A 7,277-nucleotide genomic window follows, 5' to 3' on the forward strand; every position below is an offset into this window, starting at 1 on the left:
TTATCTTACAAGTTACCGAAAACGCCGAAAATATTGTAAAAATGAGGGGGATGTATTTACTGTCACGTGAATGAAATTTGTGAAACACAGTCACAAAAATACCGTGATGCCCGGACTCCCATTGGGCGGCGTCACCTTCATATTCATGAGCGTCTGACGTCAGCGCATTTTCCCGCCAATGATGGCGCGAGCGTGCTGGGAGCCGTGGCTGGGCCGCGGCGATAAACGCTGAGCGATTCGGCGCGATGCGATCATTCCACTCAAAAGAGCGGAGGGCGCTCGTTTGGACTTTCGTCAGCAACGTCAGACGAACCGTGTCAGCATCAGCCAGGGCGAGCTGGCTCATGTTCGGATTGCACTTGGTGATATGCAGCGGCACCAAGCAACAGACGTACATGGAGTTGATCGAGTACAATTTTGAGGCGTGCTGTAGATGACTGCAAGTTCAGGACTGTGCTTTGATGTGACTTTACGATACTGCGGGGTTACCAAAGCATCGCTTCTCGGGTACTTCACTGCAGTAGCTGAACGTGCTGGTTAAAAACGGAAGCTCCATAGTGAACGACCTGCAGATTAATCAATATAAAGTGGGTATCTGAACATCATAGCTGCCACACCGTTGCGCGGTTAGAATGCTCGTATCGGCCTCGCAGACTATGGAGACAACGACTTTCTTCCACAGGAGCCTCGCCAATGCAACTAAGGAACTCCTGGCCAGTGTCACGGATGCCCCGTCGGACCTGGAGTCCTTGGACCAACCCGGGTGTGACTTCGTCTTAAATTTATCCTCTGGTGCGGACTTGGAGTTCTTCTTATATAGTCAGATTGATATCTTCTTCCTGACGGTGTTTCTACCTATCGTAATGGTGGTAGGGGTCCTAGACAATGCAGCTTTCATATACGTGGTTCTCCGAATTCCCCGTATGCATACCGTGACTAACTGCTACCTAGTGGGCCTATCCGTCGCCGACATTATATTCCTAGTGTTCGCCATCGGCAGCAGACTCTGGTGCTACGTCAGGTCTCCATCGTCGGGGACGACAACCCGCTGGGACTGGCCGGCTGCCGGCTCAACCAGTTCATGGTCAACACCTCCTACTTGCCTCGCTGTTCTTCATCACCCTGGTGTCCTGGGAGCGGTTTAACGGCGTGTGTCGCCCCCACAAGCGAAGGGATAGCAAGCTCATGGTCCTGGCCAGTGTGGTCCTCTCCACGACTGTCTCTGGCATCTTGGCCGCGTCGCTTCTAGTCAGCTACGGCGTGGAGTCGTACGATTGTATCACTTGGCCCTCGTCTCCCAAGTTCACCGACTGGCCCGACAGGCGAATGTTTTGCGGTGTGGCCTTCCCCTGGGCGGACAAGTTCACCTACGCGACGCAGACTGTCCCGTTCTTTGTCTCCCTGATCGCCAACACCTTTCTTTACTATAGAATCATCCATGGCTTAGACCAGTCGATCCGTCGGACACAGCAGTCCAACCATCGCAAAAGCAGAGACTCGTCCACGCGCAACCAGGTCGCCCGGATGCTTGTCATCAACGGGGTAGCTCTCTTTGCCCTCCTGGCCCCCTTCGAGATCATGTCCCTCTTCAGCCTGATCGCAATGTTCCGTGAGGGCGAGTTCATACTGGACTTAGACGTCCGTCAGGTCGTGGTTTACATCGCACGGGTCCTCTCCTATCTCAACTCCATCGTCAACCCCATCATATACACGGTGTTCAGTAGTCGGTACAGGGAGGCCTTCCAGATCGCCTTCCTGCCGGCCAAGTGCCGGCCCCGGCCTAAGAGCTCGGAGAACTCTCAACCTGGGAGCACTGGACGCAGCGGCACCATGACCACACGAGCCCAAGAGTCTCGCATATGAGCAGGGCTCCAAGACTGGTACAGTTGATTTGCAGTTCGAACGCCGCTCTATTCAACTGACAATCTGCCCGATGCATAATGGCAATGTTAGGCCAGGCTCTTTGCACTCGTAAGTTGTACCTTAGAAAACATCCTTGCATGACTTTCCACATCTTGTCTTTATCATGTTATTCAGTATATTCACTATGACAAAATAGATTAGTACGACTGAAGACTGTAGCTAAATTTAGCTCAAACTTTAACGTATGTTAAAATTGTTATTCTTAATACGTTCCAAATCTTATCAAGAACGAATATCTTTGTCTGACTTTCTCCAAGATAGCTTGCCCCGCAAGCTAGCATTTGACACTTTTTTGTTCAAAACATTTTCTTTTGTGGATATGGATCGATAGAATTTAAGTATTGTAACCTCGAAAAAAAATCGCACGTGGAAAAATGCTTGGCACTGCTTTACACACATTAAACACAACGTCACTGTATTTTTATAACTGAATAATTATGGGACCAAGAAAAATAATGTTTATTCTTCGTCGTTGGGTTCAAAAATGTCCTTCACACGGTTCTGTAAAATCTTCCTAAAAATTTCAAACTTTCGATCACGAGTGGAAAAAAATCGAACTTAATGCTCCACCACTGCTAAGCAACTGAAAGCATATTACTATCACAAAGTAAGATAGAATGCTCCTGTTAATACTGACAGGTTTATACTGATAATCATCTCCAGTTCGTTTTACGTGGTATTGGATACATAGTCGGTAGGCATGCCCGTCCAAAATGATGGTAAATATTTGGCTATCGTGCTACGTGCAAAGAGAACAAAATGTGACATCTTCATCTGATATATTGAGGTTAAAGATAGTCCGGCATCGCAACTGCATGTGCAGATAGGAGATATTGCGTCCAATCAGTAGGCCTATACCTCCACGCACACAGAAAGATTTATATCAGAATTTATATGCTGGATAAAAACTTATTAATTGACGTGACGGTCGCACATTTTTTTTAAACTCTGAAACTCGTTCGACTTAGGTTAACCTATTTCATTCAGTCACTGTGGCATTTAGTGGAATTGCTCAGTAGCAGTTCCTTGAGCCCGTACGCTGACTTTCTATTTGGACGGCAAAGCCCCCTCAAGTTGTTTGTTTGTTGTTAGGTATTACAGGTCATTGACCTCAACACAAGGCATGGTTACGCCAATGGGGGATTTTTCGAAATTTCCAAGTTAAGGAAGAGTCACAGTTTAGGTGCAACATTGTCAAGAGTTCCGCCTGAAACCGTGCGATAGGCCTATCTAGCTATCCAGAGATAAAAAATAAATAAATAGCATTTTATTCAGCATCTCTTCTCTGTATCCCAGCGCCGAAGCCAATCTGCTTACACTCTCGCCTTCTAATGGGATCTGACTTCGTGTCCATATCCCGTTCAACGCACTCACATCTTGCACCGACAAACAAGGCCTAATCTGATCAACAAGGCCTTAACGGCGTCTTATCTCACATGATTAAGTAAAGCAATCAACCTATACGACTAATATGGAATAATGAATTAGATTTGCGATCTTCCAAAGCAGGAATTTTCTTACAAGAGAAAAGACGGCATAAAGCTCTAGGGGCCCAGTTTTTCGAAGAGGCATTTGTTCATTTCTCTTGGGAAAAAAAGAAACCTCCCAATGGGATACTCCCTTTAATATGACGCGTAATTGGGTGACTAAACGCCAATTAGTCTGGTGCCCTGCGGGCAAGACAGTATCGCGTAGCTGAAACGTCTCATGATTGGCATTGTCGTTTAGTTTGGCTTAAGCCCTGGAGGTGGTACGTGTTTAAGCCTTTATAGTGTGGGGTTCTTGCCACATTTGTCGCAGTCAGATCAGGATTGTCCAAAATGGACTTCGGATAGAGATGTTCAAATCCGATCGGAAATGGTTGGCAATGCCGTGTAATTGGAAGGGTTATTTTGCGTCATTTCATACAACTTCGCATACATTAACTTACTATATATTCATGTTATCGAACGTCCTCTCTTAAGTTTTAGTACTGCTTTTCGACCTGGCACTGCAGTGTCGACACGAAATTGGCCCACTTTCGGCCTGCAGTTGGCCCATTGTCGACGTTGAGTTTAGCCAACGTCAAGGTGGGAGTTGGCCTTTTGCCAACCGGTGTCGATCTATACAGTACAGTCGGCCCGATCGAGTTCGAACTAAAAGTGTCCGTTTTCACCCTGAACGTTCTCTATCCTGTCAGGGTTATGACTAGAATCAAAACATTAAGTTTACTCTATTCAGATTGATCGAAACCTCCAGTTCCAAAAACACAAATTATCCAGTCCTAATGTTCAAGAACACATTAGTTTTGACAGAGGTTTAGAAGATATTCGAGCTGAAAAAGTACCAATATCAAAAAGTTGATTGCTTTACCACTGATGTAAGCTATCGTTATCACTCCATTCCCATGTTTACTTTATTTGACATCTAGCTGTCGTACAAGTATAAACTCCTGCGACAAACGTGTCGCCATTTATCGTAGTCCATGTTTACGGAACGGTAGCGCCAATTCGGGCGTATACATTACCGCAACGTGAAGACGGGTGTAAATTGACGCCTTGGCTCCCGTCGTTTGTGAATTTTACCATCTCGAGTCAAGAATTAGTCAAGATTGATCAGTACCGCCTGGTGAAAAAAACTGAAAGCAGTCCCATACTGGTTTTTAAAATTAATCATGAGCGATCAGACATCTAGGTGAATTGTAGAATGATTGCCCTTTTTCTCCCTCGTGCACAGGGTAATATCTCGCGAAATGGGGCGTCGTTTGTTAAGGCTGTCGCTATGCCAACCCCGACTGGGACGATTGCTTTGGCGGGATGCCGTTTAACGACCATTATCATGTCCGTTAATTGGAAAACAACGCCGCTCTCGGCTCCTGTCCCTAAATGATCGGCCCGAAATGGGTCGTGAGACTGTAATTCACCCGACGACGCGTGCTTGCGACGCTCTCTGCCTTGATCAAGCCCCGTGACTCGCCGATCACAATTTGCCTACCGTAATAGCTGGATTCCCATGAAATAAAAACCCATAAACCGCCGCAATATTCGCGCTGTCAGGCAGCCGAATTAACGTGATATATCGGGTGGGCTGGACAATATTCTGCAAGGCTGCTCTAATTGTCCGAAATCCAATCAATTTTACCTTGTCTCATTTTCTGCCCCAGAAGTGGGAATTGACACTTCCATGTAGTTTTGCAAAAACGGCAATGCTGGGTCACATAGGCCTTCTTTTATTAACGTTTTCCCATGCACTCTTCTTTGCTATGAATGTCAACAGACATTTCATGTTGTAATCGGGTTGCCTCGCCTTTGACATGATTAAAAAAAGAAGAAAACGCGAGTGTGTTTTAAAACTTCTAACGATGATGTAATCAGTAAGGAACAATGCCATAAATATTTGAAATAGATTATTCTGGGTATTTGTAAAACCCTGTATCTAATCCAGCACAAGTCGGTTTATCGTAGATTTCTCTTCGTGTAATCGTCCACGCACGCGTGCGTACGTCACCTCGTCGACACACGCGGTACACCAGATCATAATCTCGCAATGCACACCTGTGAGAGTACTAATGGTGCTGCAAACATATCCGAATAGTTTCCGGATGCATATGGGACGGATGACGGAGAGGCTTACTTCGGTATCTTATATTCTAGAACATTACCAACCGAGTAAGCTGCTATCCTACATGGGTTGACCTATAAATACCTACGGTATTGGTTGACTTATACTATAATCCTTTAGCACGAATCTCCCGCTGGTGTCCATGACAAAATTGCGATGATGACATTTTTTAGCCCATTCGTTTATTTTAGATTTACGCTTTGGTCATGTTATCAGAAGGAAAAGGCCCATCATTCTGACAGACTGGAATGTTTTATCATGATGACGAGAGATAACATTCCAGATTTTAATAATCTGTGTCAAGCATCCGTTTCCAGCACTGAGAATGTACATGATCGCTGAGGAAACAGCTCAGTAGCATGCATGAAAATATGTACGCGGGGGACGCCAGATTGGAAAAAAAACGGTCTTGTGTTTTTGGTTATTTTAGTTCGGCATGTCCGTAACGTCTGATTATTCAGTGGTTCATCGTTCTTTAGTATGCTATTCTGTAACCCAGTCACTATATAAATTGGAATATAATACACTACTTCGGGGTGTCTCCAAAGCGCAGGCATGCATTTCCCCTTGGATCAGCTGATTTACTCGTTTTTGCCAAAAACACTGAACAAAGTCTTGTAAAGTTTGGTATTACCTCTTTTCCCATGATATAGCAATGTAAAAACTGACTGCACCTCATGCACCTGAGCACTAGCACATTTTTGTCCCAAAATCATGAAAACTTGAGGCTCTGACAGGAAACTGAGGCAGTTGAGGTTATATTTGCAACAACACAAAGTGAAGCTCAAGTTCATGAGGTGTTAGGAAGTTGCCAGTTATGTATCACATGGTGTACTTGAACCACCCGGGGTGACAGTCGGCTTAACCTCAGGCGTGTGTTTTACCCAACGTTGACACTTCACGTGCATGAACATGTTCGATTCACGTGCATGACGTGGAGTCACTTTTTACAGTGAGTTGCTTGCCTGAAAGCGGTAATATTTGCTAAATTAGGTCTTCAACTTTAAGCTGCGTTCCCATAATAGTTCTGGCCTGTTTTTACCTCCCGTCCCCCGTCTCGTCTTTCCAAGCCCTCTTGCCCGCCAGATATATCACTGCCATTTGGCGGAACGAATATAATATCGTCGGGAATCGATCGCAAGATGACCGCAGCCACGCTCAGTTTCGGCTCCGTAAGTGGTGTATAACGCGGAAATCTGGAATTGCTGTCAACATCACGATCTGTCTCTGTTTGCAAATCATTTACCCGTTTTTATCCATACATCATTCTACACAGGGAGGGGTCGTTGTACAATATGCATTTCCTGAGACATTCACGTCTTCGTGACGTCCCTATCATCGTCTCAGTGGGTCAAGCCTTTTTTTCCGCGGACGGAACTGTGTTTAGCTTGGAATTAACTAGAGCATTGCCCGCACCATCTGTATTTGCATCTCCAAACTAGGTCTACATGTGGCAATTTAGGAGACGACAAATTGGACTCTGAGCGATCTGCTGATGGCAAGACGTTAGGGCCGCTTGTCGTGCTTAACTGCTTAAAGTCTTATGTCCTATGTGGTCTCGTTCTTGTTTTCCTCTCAGGTATAACTCTGTTTGGTAATTTTTTAAGCCACTCTAGGCCAATATTACCCAGTCGGTGGTAAATTAGTTGGCTCGCACACAAGTTTGGATCGAGGTTGCATTAATTGCTTGGTAACGGAGAATCTACGAATGATTGACAGTGCGGAGCAATTTGGGACACGCTTTCATCACAGAT

The 7,277-nt window shown here is 45.4% G+C and overlaps 1 pseudogene; it reads left to right on the forward strand.

Moving 5' to 3' along the window:
* Positions 1–466: 466 nt before the first annotated feature.
* On the forward strand, positions 467–2,253 carry LOC119722577 (annotated as a pseudogene).
* The last annotated feature ends 5,024 nt before the right edge of the window (positions 2,254–7,277 follow it).

The sequence above is a fragment of the Patiria miniata genome, unplaced genomic scaffold (assembly GCF_015706575.1).
Source record: "Patiria miniata isolate m_02_andy unplaced genomic scaffold, ASM1570657v1 HiC_scaffold_16, whole genome shotgun sequence".
In the NCBI taxonomy this organism is placed as follows: Eukaryota; Metazoa; Echinodermata; class Asteroidea; order Valvatida; family Asterinidae; genus Patiria; species Patiria miniata.